This window comes from Stegodyphus dumicola, chromosome 9, assembly GCF_044657685.1.
Source record: "Stegodyphus dumicola isolate Sdum_Otavi_A_Nest chromosome 9, ASM4465768v1".
Lineage (NCBI taxonomy): Eukaryota > Metazoa > Arthropoda > Arachnida > Araneae > Eresidae > Stegodyphus > Stegodyphus dumicola.
This window is the reverse complement of record NC_140776.1, coordinates 190,678,344-190,701,625: the sequence shown is the minus strand read 5'-3', so window position 1 is coordinate 190,701,625 and position 23,282 is coordinate 190,678,344.

Genomic DNA, 23,282 nt, shown 5'->3' with positions numbered 1-23,282 from the left:
ATTTTAATTTTACCGTTTATTTATTATTTTAAATATAAGGATTCAATCTTACATTATTAACTTCTTAAACTTGCCACCCTTTTGTGGTAATTCTGTATTTTTGTACTATGTTCAATTATTATTTTCTAGTTAAAAAGAGTATGTAGTTAACAAAAGATTAAAACTAAACAACAGAAAGAACACTTTTAGAAAAAATATTAAAACATTTAATAAAAGTGTTTATATATACGCTAACTTATGTTTTCATTATCGTAACCTTGTTTAGTTATCTTTTATTATGAATATGCATAATATGGATATTTTGTTTAGGGACTTCAAAAATAACATTTTGCTGCCACTTAGACGAGGGAAGAAGCAAATGGAGAAATCAACTCGGATGACAAACCCAGTGCCTGGGGGTATAGCCAGGTTTTTCTTTCAAGAAACACATCCGAGTTGAAACGACTGATGCGGGCCACACCTGAAAGCGAAGGAACTGAGCAACTGCTGCCACCGCAGGAAATCTCGACGATCATGAAATTTAAAATCTTGTTTACTTATCTTGTATTTTGAATATGCATAATATGGATATTTTGTTTAGGGACTTCAAAAATAACATTTTGCTGCTACTTAGACGAGGGAAGAAGCAGATGGAGAAATCAACTCGGATGACAAACCCAGTGCCTGGGGGTATAGCCAGGTTTTTCTTTCAAGAAACACATCCGAGTTGAAACGACTGATGCGGGCCACACCTGAAAGCGAAGGAACTGAGCAACTGCTGCCACCACAGGAAATCTCGACGATCATGAAATTTAAAATCTTGTTTATTTATCTTGTATTCTGAACATATACAACATGGATATTTTCTCTACAAAAAACTCCAAATAGTGAACTGCCAAGTAATACTGCTGAAAACTGCAAAATGTGGTGCTGAATGGTAAGTAATATAAAATATATGTGTACACATTAAAATTAGAGGATTATGGCTCCTGGCGAAACCTCGTAAAAAAAAACGCATCAGGATTCCTACCTCCTAGTCTTACACGTACTAGCTTAAAAATTGGGATTATTTGTAACTATTTTGTTTCACTAATATCATTAATCACATTTCTTACTGTTTCTATTTTTTTTATCAAATTTATATTTAATTAAAAATCACTTTAACCTGCATGTAACGTCATGTAATGTGAAAATAGTGCCTATTTTTTAAATGAAATTATATGATAATACCCGCATAAATATTTTTTATAAATAATTGATTTAAATATAATTATAAAAACTCTAATTTACAAAATTTGGTAATGATTCAATTAAAATGAATAGTCAAAAAGCAGAAGAAAAGATTTTTCTTTTTTTAAGTACGTGTAAGTCTTAAGGTGATGTGGAAATGGAATCATTTCTAATTTCAAAATGCAAAATGCTTGTAAAAATTGTTCTTTTTCAGATCTGATGAACAGGCCTCGATCTATAAGAGTGGAGTTCAGTGAAACGAAGTATTGGATTTTAACAAGGAATGAATCTATAACAGTTTTTCTTGTGAAAAAATGAAATTTTATAAGTTATCAGCAGAGTCATAGTTACTGTTTTCAGCGCCCAGGGAAAACTGAAGATTTTGTGCCCCTCCCGACTACTGGCCAAAAATGGAAAACATTCAACTCTAAAAATTCGTAACATCATTTTGGCCTTCCTTGGATGATGTGCCCACGGACATATGCCCCCTTTCTAGCCCTGGTTATCATATACACAGTTTCTTGTGAACTTGTTGACTGTGAGAACCTGGATACATATTTTCTTGCAAAACTGTGAGAAACTAGATAAAAATTTTCTTGTGAAAAGATGAAACTGTGAGAACCTGGATAAAAATATTCTTGTGAAAAGGTGAAACTGTGAGAACCTGGATAAAAATTTTCTTGTGAAAAAGTGAAATTTTTATATAAATATAAATAACATAATTTAAGAAGACAAAGATTGTACAAGCAATGTCATCTAGGGGTAAGTACCTTCATTTTGCAATATATGTTTACATTGATAAATTAAAAAATATGAAATTCTAGCATATTGAAACATAAGTTAAGAAATATTTGTTTAAATTTATTAATTAAAAAAGGTGAAATTCTTACATATTGAAACAAAAGTTAAGAAATATATGTTTAAATTGATTAATTAAAAAGAGTTGAAATTCTTGCATATTGAAAAATAAGTTAAGAAATGTATGTTTAAATTGATTAATTAAAAAAAAGTTGAAATTCTAACACAGGGAAAAATAGAAAATATATGTTCAAATTGATTAATTAATAAAAAAAAATGAGTGCTATATACTGAAAAATAAGTTTCTTAAAAAGAACTTAGCATATATTACAAATACCTTAATAAATGTTCTAATTTTTCATTTCTCATCCATATATATCACGTTTAACTATCATACACTTACCTGCATAACATAATTAATTTAAATATAAATTCATTATTAATTTAAATGTCAAATAATATAATGCCGAAATTACATGCAAGTCAAATTTTTAGGTTGGAAGCTTTCTTTTAAATCGATTGTTTACAGTTTGAGCGTAAGTACTTCTTCGCCCTATAGCGTTTCATGCAAAACATTTCACTCGTTAAAGTACACGTTAATTAAAATTTCTTGTTCTATTACTTTAGACTGAATTACAATTAGTAAGTTATCATATCATGCTTAGTAATATAACATTAACTATGTTGTACAACATTGAAGAAATAGGGAATGTCAGGCGTCATCATGTCAACATGAACAAGGGTAAGTTCAATTTTTCCTTTTGGCAGTTCAGAATTGTTTTCCCTGTCCACTTCCCTCGGATAGGGAAAACAATATTTGGCCGCCATCTTGGATTTCGAAATGCGCTTTTTGGCGCATTTCTGAAATCCAAGATGGCGGCCAAAAACTCGCCAAATTCAGCCAAGAGCCGGGTATCCGAAATGAGCCCAAAAAAGAAATGCATTCATGAAAGGACTTCGGACTTATTTATTATTCATGAAAGGATATATTTCAGTAATTACAAGTGCATAAAAATTCAGCGTATATATATAAAAAAAAAAAAAAAATGAACACAGATTTGGAACAAAGTACCTGTGTTTCTATGGCATAAAATTTCCTTTTTTAATAGCACAATATCTTTGAGTTAAAGATTATATATTAAAGCAAATTTATAAAACTAAATTCAAAAATAAGAAATTAAATTATTTTTAGGGAAAACACTAAGCAAATAAAAAATTTTGAATTTCATAAATAAATGAAAGTTACATGCTTTATTTTTTGGCATAAGGTAGATAACATTTCCATAACAGATTTCTGAACAATTAGTCATGTTAATATTGCCTTTCTTTTTCCATTAAAAGCTATTTCCTGCTTAATTACAATATGCTTTAAGATAAAAATTAAAACGTTGGAGTATAAATAATATAACTATAAAAAGGTGAGACACATACAAAAAGGAGTGACACAAACAGTAAGAAACAGACTAGTGCAAAATTTAACAGTACCAAATCCTGAAAATGAATCATTAGGCACGTACACAAAAGAACAACACATGGAAAATCACATTTCCTACACAGACGTTATTTATAAAATTTTATATAGGTGAAGAAAGTACAAGTATTAAACACTGAAAATATAAAATATTCACTTACTTTCTTCAAATAATTAGTAACTTCGATGGATTCAGTCACAAACGCCAATCCACGAACAAACAGTATTCTTTGCGACTTTACCATTCTTTTCGACCGCCATTGCTGAGTGCTGACTTCACAAATATCCCGCCACAACCGGAAGTAGAAAGTGTCTGCTTTGCCATTGGTCAGTGAACAAGAATTGCAACGCTTTTTTTTTTCTTTATAATTAAACATATTAAGAAAGCCTCTAAATTAGCATATGAAATAAACTTACTTTTGCATTATATAAATTTATATTCACAGCATCTCTGTATTAAGGTAATAATTAAATTTTTCTACGAAAAATAGAAATGTCTGTGTATGCGCATGCTCAGTGTATAATCGTAAATCCGGTTAATTTTTAAAAGTTAGCGTAAAATTAACTATGCAAATTTTGAGTTCATTTAACTGGACCCTTGTACTTATTCTGTAGATCTCCATATTAAGAATGTCTTTAACTGTTTCAGGAAAAATATAAAATATAATATAATTATTTATTTACATTATTTATTAATTTTTTCCTCATATAAAAATTACTAAAATCGCTATATCATTTTTTCCGTACATTAAACAAAATAAAAAAAAATTAGCCTCATATGATTTTTATAACAAAGATTAAAGGAACTGAAATATATGTAAAATATCAGGATTCAGCTTGCAATTTCGTAGAGTTATTATTATTATTAAATAAAAATATTAGTATATCTTTGATTATAATTAATAATCCTTTGGTCTACATTAAACTATTGTTCAAGAAGTTAAACGTTTTCGAGCATCTTCTGCTGTATTTATTATTCTATTCCTCGACATGAAAGATTTGCTAGTCTTATTCCAATTTAATTGCCCACATTTGCTAAATAAAATAAGGCGAGTATTATACCAAACTCAGTAAGTACACAAATTTAATATACAGCTTATTCCAGTTAAATGGTTAATAGGATTTTCATAAAAGAAATTAAATTGTGTAAATTAATGTAAGTGTTGATATGAAGAAAAATAACAAATTTGATATAAGAAAATAAATAAGTTATTTTGAAGATGTTTGAATTAAGAAAATATAATTTTTTGTAAAAATGCACGTAAAGATTTAGCTCACATGTTAAAATTTATAGAAAAATTTTAGCCTCATATATGAATGCCCCTTTTTTCATGTTCGTGGACAAGGAAAACAAAGTGAAATGCCAGAAATACACTAAATATTTTGAATTAATAAACTTCATTTTCAATCTTTTTAGACTTCGTATAATATCCGTAAAAGTGGCGAATGAAATATACCATAAAGGCAGTAGTTTCTTTCAGAACATTCGGATTCGTATAATATGCGTAAAAGTGAAGAATAAAATATAGCATCATGGCGGTAGTTTTATCAGTACATTCGGATTCGTATAATTTTCGTAAAAATAACGTGTGGAAAATAACGATCAAGAGTCAACAGTAACTTCAGCCTTTTTCATTCGTATAAATTTCGTAAAAGTAACGTGCAAAAAATACCATACCCTTATTTCACCAAAATTATACGTATATTTTTGGAGACGTGCTGCCTGGGTAGGTCCAATTTGTGCCATAAATTTTAAATTGAATTTATGTCGGTCGATTCAAGTAGTATCTTTAACTCGCGAGTAACGATTGCCAGGTGAAGTTCACTATACCTTTAGATACACCATCCAAAATTCGTCTGATAAATTAACATGAATGAGGTTTAACAAAATCGAATCTCTTTCTCCTATTTATTTCTGAAATGAAAGGTTTCTTTCTAGCTGCCCTTACGTAATAACTTCCTCCATGTCAGCCATTCCGTAGAGTCTGTACACTAAAAGTTTGATGTGAAGTATTAGCAACATCTTTGGCCAACTGCATATAATGAAGAAATTAATTTCTTAACTTCTTTGATAATGTAACGTTTTCCTTTGGAGAAAACATTTGGAAGTCGTCCACTGGGGTGCGAAAAAAATTTTTATTTTCTGTCGATAATGTCTCTTTGAATTTTTTGACAACACTTCTAACAGTTCTAACACTTCTGACGTCCAGTTGTATCCCTGGTGAATCTTTCCATGATGGTAACTTGGCGAAAATTTGGCGATTAACCCTGCTACGGCAACCTCCTAGTTTTTCTTTGGACGGCATTTTGTTTTCACGAAGTAAAGGCATTTTTTTTAACTCAACATTTTTTCCAACAATCTACTAGCCGAATTACGCTTATACTAGAACTTTTATGGAACAAAAATGCTTAATCATGATAAAGATTACTAGCTAGGAGTTTAGCAATAATCTGAGAAGTGCACAATTCGAATCACAGATTATTTTGTCTCGGAGAAATGAAAGATCATGAGACATGTAATGTGACATTTTCCGGAAAATTCCGGTCGTGATTTTTTAACTAATAATACTTAGAAACAATTTTGCTGCTAAAGTGCAGGATCGCCCACATATTTGTTTGGCGCTTTTTAGAAGAGTAAGAATTGGATTTTTGTCAATTTTCTTTGACGTTTTAAGTGAAAATAGGTCGATAGATAAAGTCAAGTGTGTGCGCAATGCCGTTTTTGTGCGATTCTGGGATGTTTTTTTAAGTGAAAATAGGTCGACGTGTACATGGATACTGTGTATGTGCAATTCTTAAAAACGCGGCAAGCAGTTTGCGATTCTTCACTATCTCCCAATTTCGCACCTAATCTTCGTCATGATTAAGCATTTTTGTTCCATAAAAGTTTAAAAAGTCAAAGAAACTTGACAAAAATTCAATTCTTCTTACTCTTGTAAAAAGCGCCAAACAAATAAGTGGGCGATCCTGCACTTTAGCAGCAAAATTGTTTCTAAGTATTATTAGCTAAAAAATCACGACCGGAATTTTCCGGAAAAAGTCACGTTACATGTCTCATGATCTTTCATTTCTCTGAGACAAAATAATCTGTGATTCGAACTGTGTAATCCTCAGATTATTGCTAAACTCCAACTAGTAAGCTTTATCGCCTTACCAAAATATAGCCAAACTACCTGTTACCATATTCTTAAGATTAGCCAAAAAATTGCCGCAACAGAATTGGGAATGGTATAAAAATTGCCCCAACTGGGATGGGAAAAAAATGATCGAACCCACGTGGGGAAAAATTGCCACAACTGGGGTGGGAAAAAAATTGCCCCAACTAGGGTGGGGAAAAATTGCCCCAACTAGGGTGGGGAAAAATTGCCCCAACTAAGGTGGGAAAAAATTGCCTTAACTGGGTTGGGAAAAGTAGCCCTAACTGGGATGGGAAAAAATTGCCCCAAATGGGGTGGGAAAAAAATTGCCCCAACTAGGGTGGGAAAAAACCCAACTGGGGTGGGAAAAAAATTGACCCAACTAAGGTGGGAAAAAATCGACCCAACTACGGTGGGAAAAAATTGCCCCAACTAAGGTGGGAAAAAATTGCCCCAAATGGAGTGGGAAAAAATTGCCCTAACTGGGGAGGGAACTGGGGTGGCCCTAACTGGGGTGGTGGCTATTCGACTACGACTCTGGTATTCCATGTCAAACCTTCTGCTTAGTGGACTGCCCGGTAGTACTGGTAAGGGCGCAACCGACCGGTAGAGCGGCCAAGATTATAGGACCACACCTCATGGTGGTCTCGGTTCGCGGGGAGTGGTGACCCCCGTTTACCCGTTCAGACGTGAGGAATGAGAGCAACTTTTTGATCCGTCGCCCGTAAGTGTGGGACGAGGGGGCGGTGTATCGTTACATTTCTAAGCTCTTCGTGGGCACTTTAGTCTGTTAAACCTTTTCCCGTTTATACGGAGACATTGAGGGTGACAGACCCGGTAGTACGGTTGGAAGGCGACTGTGGAACCGGTAAATTTAAATACCTTTAGGGTCACCATCCAAAATTCGTCTGATAAATTAACATGAATGAGGTTTAACAAAATCTAATCACTTTCTCCTATTTATTTCTGTAATGAAAGGTTTCTTTCTAGCTGCCCTTACGTAATAACTTCCTCCATGTCAGCCATTCCGTAGAGTCTGTACACTAAAAGTTTGATGTGAAGTATTAGCAACATCTTTGGCCAACTGCATATAATGAAAGAATTTCTTTATTAACCTCTTTGATAATGCAAAGTTTTCCCTTGTAGAAAACATTTGGAAGTCGTCCACTTTTAATTTTATTTTCTGTCGATAATGTCTCTTTGAACTTTTTGACAACACTTCTAACAGTTCTAACACTTCTCACGTCCAGTTTTATTCTCGGTGAATCTTTACATTATGGTAACTTGGCGGTTTTTTGGCGAAAATTTGGCGACCAACCCTGCTACAGCAACCTTCTAGTTTATTGACGCCATTTTGTTTTCACGAAGTAAAGGCATTTTTTTAACTCAACATTTTTTTTCCACCAATCTACTAGCCGAATTACGCTTATACTAGAACTTTTATGGAACAAAAATGCTTAATCATGACGAAGATTAGGTGCGAAATTGGGAGATAGTGAAGAATAGCAAACTACTTGCCGCGTATTAAAGAATTGCACATACACAGTATCCATGTACACGTCGACCTATTTTCACTTAAAAAAACATCCCAGAATCGCACAAAAATCGCATTGCGCACACACTTGACTTTACCTATCGACCTATTTTCACTTAAAAAGTCAAAGAAAATTGACAAAAATCCAATTCTTCTTACTCTTGTAAAAAGCGCCAAACAAATAAGTTGGCGATCCTGCACTTTAGCACAAAAATTGTTTCTAAGTATTATTAGCTAAAAAATCACGACCGGAATTTTCCGGAAAAAGTCACGTTACATGTCTCATGATCTTTCATTTCTCTGAGACAAAATAATCTGTGATTCGAACTGTGTAATCCTCAGATTATTGCTAAACTCCAACTAGTAAGCTTTATCGCCTTACCAAAATATAGCCAAACTACCTGTTACCATATTCTTAAGATTAGCCAAAAAATTGCCCCAAGAGAATTGGGAATGGTATAAAAATTGCCCCAACTGTGGTGGGAAAAAATTGACCCAAATGGGGTGGGAAAAAATTGATCCAACTCACGTGGAAAAGAATTGCCACAACTGGGGTGGGAAAAAAATTGCCCCATCTAGGGTGGGAAAAAAATAGCCCCAACTGGGGTGGGGAAAATTGCCCCAACTAAGGTGGGAAAAAAATTGCCCTAACTGGGGTGGGAAAAAATTGCCCCAACTAAGGTGGGAAAAAATTGCCCGAACTGGGGTGGCAAAAAATTGCCCCAAATACTTTTCCCCCTTCGCAATAAAGGAAATGCTTGATAATTTTAGCTGGTCATAACGAACACAAGAGATAATAAACATGCAAATCTAATAAAACTTTCGTTTTAATATGCCTTTCACAAAATATACAACAAAATCGTAAATTTGGATGTCAAAAATGTATTGCCAAAGATCATACAACAAAATGAGGAAACAAAATTTAATATTTTGTGTTTATACCTTTTTGCACTCATAACGGCTTGTAATCTATTTCTCATAGAGAAAACCGAAGTTCTGGTTGTTGTGAAGGTTCTATTGGGAAAAACCCCACCAGCGGCCGAGCGGTAAAGTCGCTGAACACTGGTAGTTCGGTCCGAGGTTCGAATCCCGCGAACGGGCTGGCTGCATGGGCGTTTTCGTGGTTTTCCCCATGTGTAACGTGTATACGAGCCAGTTTCGCTTAGAAAGTCCTCCACGAAGGCATTCCTCCCCTTAGGCAGATAGCCCTCGAGGCTTTGTCATAATCACACACACCCACACTATTGGGAAAAACCAAAGTCCTGATGGAAATTCTGTGACACTCCTCATTATACAAGTTCATTATTACGAGATTTTATGTTTACTGACTTCTAGGTCCAATTTGTGCCATAAATTTTAGACTGAATTTATGTCGGACTATTCAGGTGGTATCTTTAACTCGCGAGTAACGATTGCCAGGTGAAGTTCACTATACCTTTAGAGTCACCATCCAAAATTCGTCTGATAAATTAACATGAATGAGGTTTAACAAAATCTAATCACTTTCTCCTATTTATTTCTGAAATGAAAGGTTTCTTTCTAGCTGCCCTTACGTAATAACTTCCTCCATGTCAGCCATTCCGTAGAGTCTGTACACTAAAAGTTTGATGTGAAGTATTAGCAACATCTTTGGCCAAGTGCATATAATGAAGAAATTTATTTCTTAACCTCTTTGATAATGCAAAGTTTTCCCTTGTAGAAAACATTTGGAAGTCGTCCACCTTTAATTTTATTTTCTGTCGATAATGTCTCTTTGAACTTTTTGACAGCACTTCTAACAGTTCTAACACTTCTCACGTCGAGTTTTATTCTCGGTGAATCTTTACATTAAGGTAACTTGGCGATTTTTTGGCGAAAATTTGGCGACCAACCCTGCTACAGCAACCTTCTAGTTTTTTGACGCCATTTTGTTTTCACTAAGTAAAGGCATTTTTTTTAACTCAACATTTTTTTCCAACAATCTACTAACCGAATTACGCTTATACTAGAACTTTTATGGAACAAAAATGCTTAATCATGACGAAGATTAGGTGCGAAATTGGGAGATAGTGAAGAACAGCAAACTGCTTGCCGCGTATTTAAGAATTGCACATACACAGTATCGATGTACACGTCGACCTATTTTCACTTAAAGAAACATCCCAGAATCGCACAAAAATGGCATTGCGCACACACTTGACTTTATCTATCGACTATTTTCACTTAAAAAGTCAAAGAAAATTGACAAAAATCCAATTCTTCTTACTCTTGTAAAAAGCTCCAAACAAATAAGTAGGCGATCCTGCACTTTAGCAGCAAAATTGTTTCTAAGTATTATTAGCTAAAAAATCACGACCGGAATTTTCCGGAAAAAGTCACGTTACATGTCTCATGATCTTTCATTTCTCTGAGACAAAATAATCTGTGATTCGAACTGTGTAATCCTCAGATTATTGTTAAACTCCTAGCTAGTAAGCTTTATCGCCTTACCAAAATATAGCCAAACTACCTGTTACCATATTCTTAAGATTAGCCAAAAAATTGCCCCAACTGGATTGGGAATGGGAAAAAATTTGCCCCAACTGGGGTGGGAAAAAATTGACCCAACTGGGGTGGGAAAAAATTGATCCAACTCACGTGGGAAAAAATTGCCACAACTGGGGTGGGAAAAAAATTGCCCCAACTAGGGTGGGGAAAACTTGCCCCGACTAGGGTGGGAAAAAATTGCCCATACTAAGGTGGGAAAAAAATTGCCTTAACTGGGTTGGGAAAAAATTGCTTTAACTGGGGTGGGAAAAAATTGCCCCAACTGGGGCGGGAAAAAATTGCCCCAACTAGGGTGGGAAAAAAATAGCCCCAACTAGGGTGGGAAAAAATAGCCCCAACTGGGGCGCGAAAAAATTGCCCCAAATGGGGTGAGGAGAAAAATTTCCCCAACTGGGGTGGGAAAAAATTGCCCCAACTAAGGTGGGAAAAAAATTGCCCGAACTGGGGTGGCAAAAAATTGCCCCAAATACTTTTCCCCCTTCGCAATAAAGGAAATGCTTGATAATTTTAGCTGGTCATAACGAACACAAGAGATAATAAACATGCAAATATAATAAAACTTTCGTTTTAATATGCCTTTTACAAAATATACAACAAAATCGTAAATTTGGATGTCAAAAATGTATTGCCAAAGATCATACAACAAAATGAGGAAACAAAATTTAATATTTTGTGTTTATACCTTTTGCACTCATAACGGCTTGTAATCTATTTCTGATAGAGAAAACCGAAATTCTGGTTGTTCTGAAGGTTCTATTGGGAAAAACCAAAGTCCTGATGGAAATTCTGTGACACTCGTCCAGGAGTTCCAGTCCTCATTATACAAGTTCATTATTACGAAATTTTATGTTTACTGACTTCTAGGTCCAATTTGTGCCATAAATTTTAGATTGAATTTATGTCGGACGATTCAGGTGGTATCATTAACTCGCGAGTAACGATTGCCAGGTGAAGTTCACTATACCTTTAGAGTCACCATCCAAAATTCGTCTGAAAAATTAACATGAATGAGGTTTAACAAAATCGAATCACTTTCTCCTATTTATTTCTGAAATGAAAGGTTTCTTTCTAGCTGCCCTTACGTAATAACTTCCTCCATGTCAGCCATTCCGTAGAGTCTGTACACTAAAAGTTTGATGTGAAGTATTAGCAACATCTTTGCCCAACTGCATATAATGAAGAAATTTATTTCTTAACCTCTTTGATAATGCAAAGTTTTCCCTTGTAGAAAACATTTGGAAGTCGTCCACTTTTAATTTTATTTTCTGTCGATAATGTCTCTTTGAACTTTTTCACAACACTTCTAACACTTCTCACGTCCAGTTGTATTCTTGGTGAATCTTTACATTATGGTAACTTGGCGATTTTTTGGCGAAAATTTGGCGACCAACCCTGCTACAGCAACCTTTTAGTTTTTTGACGCCATTTTGTTTTCACGAGGTAAAGGCATTTTTTTTAACTCAACATTTTTTTCCGACAATCTACTAGCCGAATTACGCTTATACTAGAACTTTTATGGAACAAAAATGCTTAATCATGACGAAGATTAGGTGCGAAATTGGGAGATAGTGAAGAATAGCAAACTCCTTGCCGCGTATTTAAGAAGTGCACATACACAGTATCCATGTACACGTCGACCTATTTTCACTTAAAGAAACATCCCAGAATAGCACAAAAATGGCATTGCGCACACACTTGACTTTATCTATCGACCTATTTTCACTTAAAAAGTCAAAGAAAATTGACAAAAATCCAATTCTTCTTACTCTTGTAAAAAGCGCCAAACAAATAAGTGGGCGATCTGCACTTTAGCAGCAAAATTGTTTCTAAGTATTATTAGCTAAAAAATCACGACCGGAATTTTCCGGAAAAAGTCACGTTACATGTCTCATGATCTTTCATTTCTCTGAGACAAAATAATCTGTGATTCGAATTGTGCACTTCTCAGATTATTGCTAAACTCCTAGCTAGTAAGCTTTATCGCCTCTTGTAAAAAGCGCCAAACAAATAAGTGGGCGATACTGCACTTTAGCAGCAAAATTGTTTCTAAGTATTATTAGCTAAAAAATCACGACCGGAATTTTCCGGAAAATGTCACATTACATGTCTTATGATCTTTCATTTCTCTGAGACAAAATAATCTGTGATTCGAACTGTGTAATTCTCAGATTATTGCTAAACTCCTAGCTAGTAAGCTTTATAGCCTTACCAAAATATAGCCAAGCTACCTGTTACCATATTCTTAAGATTAGCCAAAAAATTGCCCCAACTGGATTGGGAATGGGAAAAAAATTGCCCCAACTGGGGGTGGGAAAAAAATTGCCCCAACTCACGTGGGAAAAATATTGCACCAACTAGAGTGGGAAAAAATTGCCCCAACTAAGGTGGGAAAAAATTTGCCCCTAACTGGGGTGGGAAAAAAATTGCCCAAATACTTTTCCTCCTTCGCAATAAAGGAATGCTTGATAATTTTAGCTGGTCGTAACGAACACAAGAGATACATGCAAATCTAATAAAACTTTCGTTTTAATATGCCTTTCACAAAATATACAACAAAATCGTAAATTTGGATGTCAAAAATGTATTGCCAAAGATCATACAACAAAATGAGGAAACGAAATTTAATATTTTGTGTTTATACCTTTTGCACTCATAACGGCTTGTAATCTATTTCTCATAGAGAAAACCGAAGTTCTGGTTGTTGTGAAGGTTCTATTGGGAAAAACCAAAGTCCAGATGGAAATTCTGTGACACTGGTGCAGGAGTACCACTCCTCATTATACAAGTTCATTATTACGAAATTTTATGTTTACTGACTTCTAGGTCCAATTGGTGCCATAAATTTTAAATTGAATTTATGTCGGACGATTCAGGTAAGTATCTTTAACTCGCGAGTAACGACTGCCAGGTGAAGTTCACTATACCTTTAGGGTCACCATCCAAAATTCGTCTGATAAATTAACATGAATGAGGTTTAACAAAATCGAATCTCTTTCTCCTATTTATTTCTGAAATGAAAGGTTTCTTTCTAGCTGCCCTTACGTAATAACTTCCTCCATGTCAGCCATTCCGTAGAGTCTGTACACTAAAAGTTTGATGTGAAGTATTAGCAACATCTTTGGCCAACTGCATATAATGAAGAAATTAATTTCTGAACCCATCAACGAGCCCGCCTCTCGGAACGACATGCTTGGAAAACGGTCGCGTTGTCAGACAACAAACCCATCCAAAAAAAATCGCTTTCGTTTTCTGAAATCTCTCTAAGATGGCCCAGCCTAAGGCTGTATGTTTGCTTCCCCTTAGTGTGATGGATAAGCCATAAAATTGCCTCCCCGCTATTGAATGCCAAGAAGAAGTTGTTCCGTTTAGTTTCGTCTCCCTCCTCTTTCTTTGTACTAGTAGCCTGTAGACTTGTTTCTTTTAACATGTGACTGCCGAATTTTCCGAAATCTTTTTAGAATTTTAGCTTCCAAGCTTGTGAACATTCAATTATTCGATATGTTTTATTGGGCAGTATTTTAAGAAAGATCATTATTTATTTTGTTACACAATTTTTTTTACTATTTACTTATCTATTTTATTTAGTTTTAGTAAACCAATTTATTTTGGGAAATTAAATTTTAACCCCCCGAGCGTTACGGGTTTTTTCAGGAAACGACGTAAAATAATCGTGTTTTCTTACCAGGTCTGTCGCAAAAGCGGCAAGCATTTTTACTCAAACTGCTTCAAAAGCGGGCCCCCCTTACCGTGTGGATATAATTAAGCTAATTCTCCCCTCCGTTGAATTTAGCGAGTGAAATTAGTTTTCTCCCTATGGTATCTTCGTCACGAGACTGGTTGCTAAAATACTATTTTATCTCCTATTTGGCTACTTTATAATTTGCGCACTAACACATATTACTCTACATTACTCGTACCTTAAAATCAAGATATGTGCCGAATACAGAAAGTTAGTCAATATACATCAGTAAGAGAAACTACGTAAAAGGCTTTAAATTTCCAGTTTCTTTAAGGAATTGCTTCGATAATGGTGAAAAATTAATCTTGCATTTTTTTATCCTTATTTTCTGAGGAAATATTTTTTAATATACAAAGGGAATTTGTGAGAATTTTTTTCTCTCGTGTTCCAATTTTTCGAATACAAATTATTCGCAACTTATTTTAGTATTATGTTTGTAATTAATTTTTAAATATTATAAGTTTATTCCAATTTAAAGTGTTAGATTTAAACAATTCTTTAGATTGCACCATAAATTTATTAGTAGTTAATTATTTATGACACCGTTTTGACTTGTGAAAAATAAATATTGTAATCGCGAAACATTTCGATTTTCATATTTCAAAGGAAATTTCCATTTTGAATAGTTCCATCATGATGTTTACACGTACGTATGTCGCATAACTAGCATCCGCTATCTATTTTTCTCAGTTCTTTCATTTTGTTAACTATGACGAGAAATGGAGCTGCCGAAAATTCTAAATTTATTGCTTCTTCCAAAAACTCTGATTTCAAGTTGTGTATTTGTCGTCTGTTAGTAATTTAAGGCTTTAAATTCAGAAACATCCTTTCATCAGTAATTACAGTACATATAAACACAATATCATTATTTAAATTCAGACTTTAAAAACTTCATTTATGTTAAACTATGGAAAGCGCAATATATATATATATATATATATAAATTTAAGCAGTTTATTTCGTGAAAATTTATCACATTTTTCGTAGGAATTATTAAAACTGTTTTGCATGTAAACTATATATATATATATATATGTAAACACACAATACAAAACACTGTGTATACATATGGTGATGTATGCTTGTGAGCATGTGTGCGCATGTATGTTATATTTCCCTATTATATATCATATCAGTATTTTATTGAAAGTAGTTGTAGACAACATTTAATAAAAAAAACTGAAAAGTATAGTAAATCTCAAAATGATAGTGCAATTATGAAACTGAATATTACATGAAATCGAAAATTTATGTGAAGCAACTATGGAATGAAAATAAATTCTAGTTAGGTTTCACAGCATACAAAATAACACTTTAATCTAACCACTTGAGTAAAACGAATGCCAAGAAAATATCCTGAAAATGTATATCGGGAAAAAAAAATCTGAATGAATGGAAAATGCCTCACGGAAAATATGCACCTGGTTAAAAATATCGCTAGAATAATAAACAATGTAAATATTTTTATCAGGTACATATACACATGCACCTTGAAAAATGTTTGTAATTTTTATACTTTGTAGAGATATATAGAGGATTCTTTAGTATTAAATATATTTTTCATTTATTTATTACAAAATATTCTTTCTTACTAAAAATATGCTTAATGATTACATCGTTTATATATCCTAATTAATTATGAATATTTTTTTAGTTTTTTGTTATTTGTGTTTCGTTTCTGAGAATTATTAAAATTCAAGCAATCTGAATTTTACACAAAAATAAATTCTTTCCTTAGTGACAAGTATAACTTTTGCATTAGAAATTATTCATGATAAATGCAATCTTGCTTTTTCGCCAACAGAATGTTTTGGCTATTTTGACTACATCAAAGCATACTAGAGCTGTCTGCCTAAGAGGAGGGTCTCTTCGTGGAGGACTTTTTAAAGGTTAGGTTATTTAATTACGGCAAAGCCTCGAGGGCTATCTGCCTAAGGGGAGGGATGGCGTCGTGGAGGACTTTCTAAGGGAAACTGGCTCGTATACACGTTACACATGATGAAAACCACGAAAACACCCATGCAGCCAGCCCGTTCGCGGGATTCGAACCTCGGACCGAACTACCAGTGTTCAGCGACTTTACCGCTCGGCCGCTGGTGGGCCCCAGGACTTTTTAAAGAAACTGCTCGTACATATGTTATATATGCGGAAAACTATGAAAACGCCCATGCAGCCAGCCCGTTCTCTTAGAATCGAACTTAAGTAGGAACACGGTATTCTGCGACTATTCAGCGACTTTACCGCTCGGCTGACAGTGACAGAATGTCTGCTACCTATACATTAATATACTACATAGGTAGATTTGTTTCCGAGAAAGAGATGCGAAACAGAAAAGATATGCGAATGTGCCATTTGGTAGTGCTCTATTTAAATGATCAACTTGTAAGTTAAGTGGGTGGCCAAATACCAGACAAGACATTTTTTAAAGCATAAAGATAATTAAATGTATTTTAAAAATTGAGTTTGTAATCAAGCTTTGCTATCTAGGAATAAGACATAGCTTGCAGTTAAGTTATATTCTTTCTTAAAAAAAATATTTCTTTTGTTCACCTATTAAAAATAACAATCAGCAGCGTGTGTTTTTGAAAATATCCCTAAATGCAACATAAATACACGGCAGATTTCTTTAGGGAATTCTTTACGAAGACATTTTACCACTTAGGTGGAAAACGTTTTGCTAAATTAAACTCTAAATTTACAAAGGCGATTTTATGAGAAAACAGAAGGAGGACTCTACATTGGACTAATAATTAGCCAGTTGCTCATCAGTGAAACATGATGACAATCTTGTATAAAATGAAAATCAGAACGATATTATTGCAAATTCTTCAATAAAGCATCTAACGTATTGCAAATTAAAAATTTAAAAAAGCGTTCTTTATTTTGTGAGTTTATTTGTGAAACTATTTGAGAAATAACCTCATTTTATCTTGTAATATTGGAAAATATTTTCAGCTGTCATTATCTATCACAAATTAAATACTTTGAAAGTAGATTCATTTTAAGCTGTTTAAAATATTATTTGTGTTCGTGCTTAGGGTGAAGAAATGTTTGTGTACTGTGTTCATTCATAAGTATATGTATTTCGCCAGGATTTTGATTTTGCACTTCCCAGTTTTTATCAAATAACATAAAATTAGCATTTCAAGGGGAAAAAAACAACATTTTTTGTTTATCTTTAATTTAAACGACAAAGGGATTAGAATTTTTGTTACTTTGCAAAAAGTACTTAATGAAAAGATGGATTTCGAATTTGAAATGTTTTTGCTATTTGGTTAGTAAATTAATTAATATAATGTAGTATACTACTTAGTTAACTATGTTTTTATTGGGGGAACCATTTAAGGACATATTATAACGGTGGAAATTACTTTTTTTCTTTTTGAAGTTCGTCTATACATTATAAAATTAACCAATTGATCAAAATTTGCATTATACAATAAAATAAATACTGTAACACAACAACAACGATAAATAGCCTTCTTATATAACAGCTCCAATTAAAATTGCTAACTAACTAAAAACAACGAACGTGGAGACATTTCTATTATGTAGTAAAGTAAGCTTTAAAATATTTTGGAAGAACTGGTCAGAAATTATGTGAAAGAAAGTGAATCCAATTTTCATTTAAAAAAATTTTCTTATAATGTGTGAGCTTATTTTAAGCCATTTTACCTAGTAATAACAACTTGATATTGTTTTAGATTAAAAATAATGAATGCAATATCATCCATATTTCGAAATGGGCTTATTTAGTTATTTATGCTGTTATAACTACTAATAACTGTTGATGAAACATTTCCACAGCAACATAATTTTGATCTGCTATGCAAGTTTATTTATGTGTTTATTTTTTAAACAAATATTGAATCGTCGAATGTAAAAAAAAAGCATTAATAAAATCTTTAAATGCCCGTCTTTGAATTTGAGTTCGAATACAGCATATTTAAAACAAGAGACTATTACAAGACTTTGCTAGGATCCTGCTAACCGCCCAAGACGCTTTGTTAGAAGGAAACAACTGATTGAAAGCATGTGTTCAAATTATCACATCTGTCATTTATCTGTCGAACAAAAGGTAGGACTTTTGTATGAGTACGTTTCAAAACTTGTTTTTCCGTTCCGTAAGTACGCCAATCCCCAGGGGTGTAATTAGTCTTTTACGACAAATCTGAACTACTGCAGTTCTTCCGAAACGTGAAGAGAATATACTTACGATGACCTTACTGAATGATCTGAAAACCATCTGCTATTCTGAACTATTTTGTACTTTCTTTAAAAATGCAGAAGGTTATAAGTACAGGTTTTTTGCGCATCACCCGCACTTGAAATACGAGGGCAAACAAGATAGTTTGCAGCATTTTATATTTTATCCTGTTCTTGATGTTGTAGTCAACTTTTAATACATTGTATAATATATGGTTTATTAAAAAGTACGTCTTACGTTACAATTGTTACTTTTTCCTGTTTCTTCTAAATTTAGGTAATGTATTATAACAACGAGCGATTCTGTTTAACTTTCATTTGTATAAATAACCACACGGCAAACTTGTAAAACGATTTATCTTCATTCACAAGCTTGCAGGCGTTGGAAAGATAATGCACACCTGCTCTCTGACAATGATTCTTCATTCTCAGGACCCATCCGTAAAGTGTTCTTTTCAAACAGACTTCACACCCTATTAAGACTTTTGTGTCAACTGACAGCCACCTGCAGAAAGGTAGGGGAAGGAAGACCAGATCGCGTCGTCTAAACACGTCTTAACCAATCTTCGCGACATTCGGGTTTCGTGTATACACGTCTTAAGCATTTTTCGTGCGATTTGAAATTCGTGTAAAGACGTCTTAAGTATTTTTAAAGAAACTCCAAAAACATTTAAATACGTCTTATGCAGTTAAAGGGTTAATATGCCTTTCACAAAATATACAACAAAATCGTAAATTTGGATGTCAAAAATATATTGCCGAAAATCATACAACAAAATGAGGAAACAAAATTTAATATTTTGTGTTTATACCTTTTGCACTCATAACAGCTTTTCTCATAGAGAAAACCGAAGTTCTGGTTGTTGAGAAGGTTCTATTTGGAAAAACCAAAGTCCTGATGGAAATTCTGTGACACTCGTGCAGGAGTACCACTCCTCATTATACAAGTTCATTATTACGAAATTTATGATTACTGACTTCTAGGTCCAATTTGTGCCATAAATTTTAAATTGAATTTATGTCGGACGATTCAGGTGGTATCTTTAACTCGCGAGTAACGATTGCCAGGTGAACTTCACTATAACTTTAGGGTCACCATCCAAAATTCGTCTGATAAATTAACATGAATGAGGTTTAACAAAATCTAATCACTTTCTCCTATTTATTTCTGAAATGAAAGGTTTCTTTCTAGCTGCCCTTACGTAATAACTTCCTCCATGTCAGCCATTCCGTAGAGTCTGTACACTAAAAGTTTGATGTGAAGTATTAGCAACACCTTTGGCCAACTGCATATAATGAAGAAATTTATTTCGTAACCTCTTTGATAATGCAACGCTTTCCCTTGTAGAAAACATTTGGAAGTCGTCCACTTTTAATTTTATTTTCTGTCGATAATGTCTCTTTGAACTTTTTGACAACACTTCTAACAGTTCTAACACTTCTCACGTCCAGTTGTATTCCTCGTGAATCTTTACATTATGGTAACTTGGCGATTTTTTGGCGAAAATTTGGTGACCAACCCTACTACAGCAACCTTCCAGTTTTTTTGATGCAATTTTTTTCACGAAGTAAAGGCATTTTTTTTAACTCAACATTTTTTTTCCACCAATCTAATAGCCGAATTACGCTTATACTAGAACTTTTATGGTACAAAAATGCTTAATCATGACGAAGATTAGGTGCGAAATTGGGAGATAGTGAAGAATCGCAAACTGCTTGTCGCGTATTTAAGAATTGCACATACACAGTATCCATGTACACGTCGACCTATTTTCACTTAAAAACATCCCAGAATAGCACAAAAATGGCATTGCGCACACACTTGACTTTATCTATCGACCTATTTTCACTTAAAAAGTCAAAGAAAATTGACAAAAATCCAACTCTTCTTACTCTTGTAAAAAGTGCCAAACAAATAAGTGGGCGATCCTGCACTTTAGCAGCAAAATTGTTTCTAAGTATTATTAGCTAAAAAATCACGACCGGAATTTTCCGGAAAAAGTCACGTTACATGTCTCATGATCTTTCATTTCTCTGAGACAAAATAATCTGTGATTCGAATTGTGCACTTCTCAGATTATTGCTAAACTCCTAGCTAGTAAGCTTTATCGCCTTACCAAAATATAACCCAACTACCTGTTACCATATTCTTAAGATTAGCCAAAAAATTGGCCCAACTGGATTGGGAATGGGAAAAAATTTGCCCCAACTGGGGTGGGAAAAAATTGACCCAACTGGGGTGGGAAAAAATTGATCCAACTCACGTGGGAAAAAATTGCCATAACTGGGGTGGGAAAAAATTGCCCGAACTAGGGTGGGGTAAAATTGTTCCAACTAGGGTGGGAAAAATTGCCCCAACTAAGGTGGGAAAAAATTGCCTTAACTGGGGTGGGGAAAAAATTGCCCCAACTGGGGTGGGAAAAAATTGCTCCAACTAGGGTGGGAAAAAAGTAGCCCCAACTAGAGTGGGAAAAAAATAGCCCCAACTGGGGTGGGAAAAATTGCCCCAACTAAGGTGGGAAAAAATTGCCCTAACTGGGGTGGGAAAAAATTGCCCCAACTAAGGTGGGAAAAAATTGCCCCAACTAAGGTGGGAAAAAACTTGCCCTAACTGGGGTGGCAAAAAATTGCCCCAAATACTTTTCCCCCTTCGCAATAAAGGAAATGCTTGATAATTTTAGCTGGTCATAACGAACACAAGAGATAATAAACCTGCAAATCTAATAAAACTTTCGTTTTAATATGCCTTTCACAAAATATACAACAAAATCGTAAATTTGGATGTCAAAAATGTATTGCCAAAGATCATACAACAAAATGAGGAAACAAAATTTAATATTTTGTGTTTATACCTTTCGCACTCATAACGGCTTGTAATCTATTTCTCATAGAGAAAACCGAAGTTCTGGTTGTTGTGAAGGTTCTATTGGGAAAAACCAAAGTCCTGATGGAAATTCTGTGACACTCCTCATTATACAAGTTCATTATTACGAAATTTTATGTTTACTGACTTCTAGGTCCAATTTGTGCCATAAATTTTAGATTGAATTTATGTCGGACGATTCAGGTGGTATCTTTAACTCGCGAGTAACGATTGCCAGGTGAAGTTCCCTATACCTTTAGAGTCACCATCCAAAATTCGTCTGATAAATTAACATGAATGAGGTTTAACAAAATCTAATCACTTTCTCCTATTTATTTCTGGAATGAAAGGTTTCTTTCTAGCTGCCCTTACGTAATAACTTCCTCCATGTCAGCCATTCCGTAGAGTCTGTACACTAAAAGTTTGATGTGAAGTATTAGCAACATCTTTGGCCAAGTGCATATAATGAAGAAATTTATTTCTTAACCTCTTTGATAATGCAAAGTTTTCCCTTGTAGAAAACATTTGGAAGTGGTCCACTTTTAATTTTATTTTCTGTCGATAATGTCTCTTTGAACTTTTTGACAACACTTCGAACAGTTCTAACACTTCTCACGTCCAGTTTTATTCTCGGTGAATCTTTACATTAAGGTAACTTGGCGATTTTTTGGCGAAAATTTGGCGACCAACCCTGCTACAGCAACCTTCTAGTTTTTTGATGCCATTTTGTTTTCACTAAGTAAAGGCATTTTTTTTAACTTAACATTTTTTTCCAACAATCTACTAACCGAATTACGCTTATACTAGAACTTTTATGGAACAAAAATGCTTAATCATGACGAAGATTAGGTGCGAAATTGGGAGATAGTGAAGAATAGCAAACTGCTTGCCGCGTATTTAAGAATTGCACATACACAGTATCCATGTACACGTCGACCTATTTTCACTTAAAAAAACCCAGAATCGCACAAAAATGGCATTGCGCACACACTTGACTTTATCTATCGACCTATTTTCACTTAAAAAGTCAAAGAAAATTGACAAAAATCCAATTCTTCTTACTCTTGTAAAAAGCGCCAAACAAATAAGTGGGCGATCCTGCACTTTAGCAGCAAAATTGTTTCTAAGTATTATTAGCTAAAAAATCACGACCGGAATTTTCCGGAAAAAGTCACGTTACATGTCTCATGATCTTTCATTTCTCTGAGACAAAATAATCTGTGATTCGAACTGTGTAATCCTCAGATTATTGCTAAACTCCTAGCTAGTAAGCTTTATCGCTTTACCAAAATATAGCCAAACTACCTGTTACCATATTCTTAAGATTAGCCAAAAAATTGCCCCAACAGAATTGGGAGTGGTATAAAAATTGCCCCAACTGTGGTGGGAAAAAATTGACCCAACTGGGGTGGGAAAAAATTGATCCAACTGGGGTGGGAAAAAATTGATCCAACTCACGTGGGAAAAAATTGACCCAACTGGGGTGGGAAAAAATTGATCCAACTCACGTGGGAAAAAAATTGCCACAACTGGGGTGGGAAAAAAATTGACCCAACTGGGGTGGGAAAAAAATTGACCCAACTGGGGTGGGAAAAAAATTGACCCAACTGGGGTGGGAAAAAAATTGACCCAACTGGGGTGGGAAAAAATTGATCCAACTCACGTGGGAAAAAATTGCCACAACTGGGGTGAGAAAAAAATTGCCCCAACAGGAGTGGGAACAAATTGCTCCAACTGGGGTGGAAAAAAAATTGCCCCAACTGGGGTGGGAAGAAATTGCCCCAATTCACGTGGGGAAA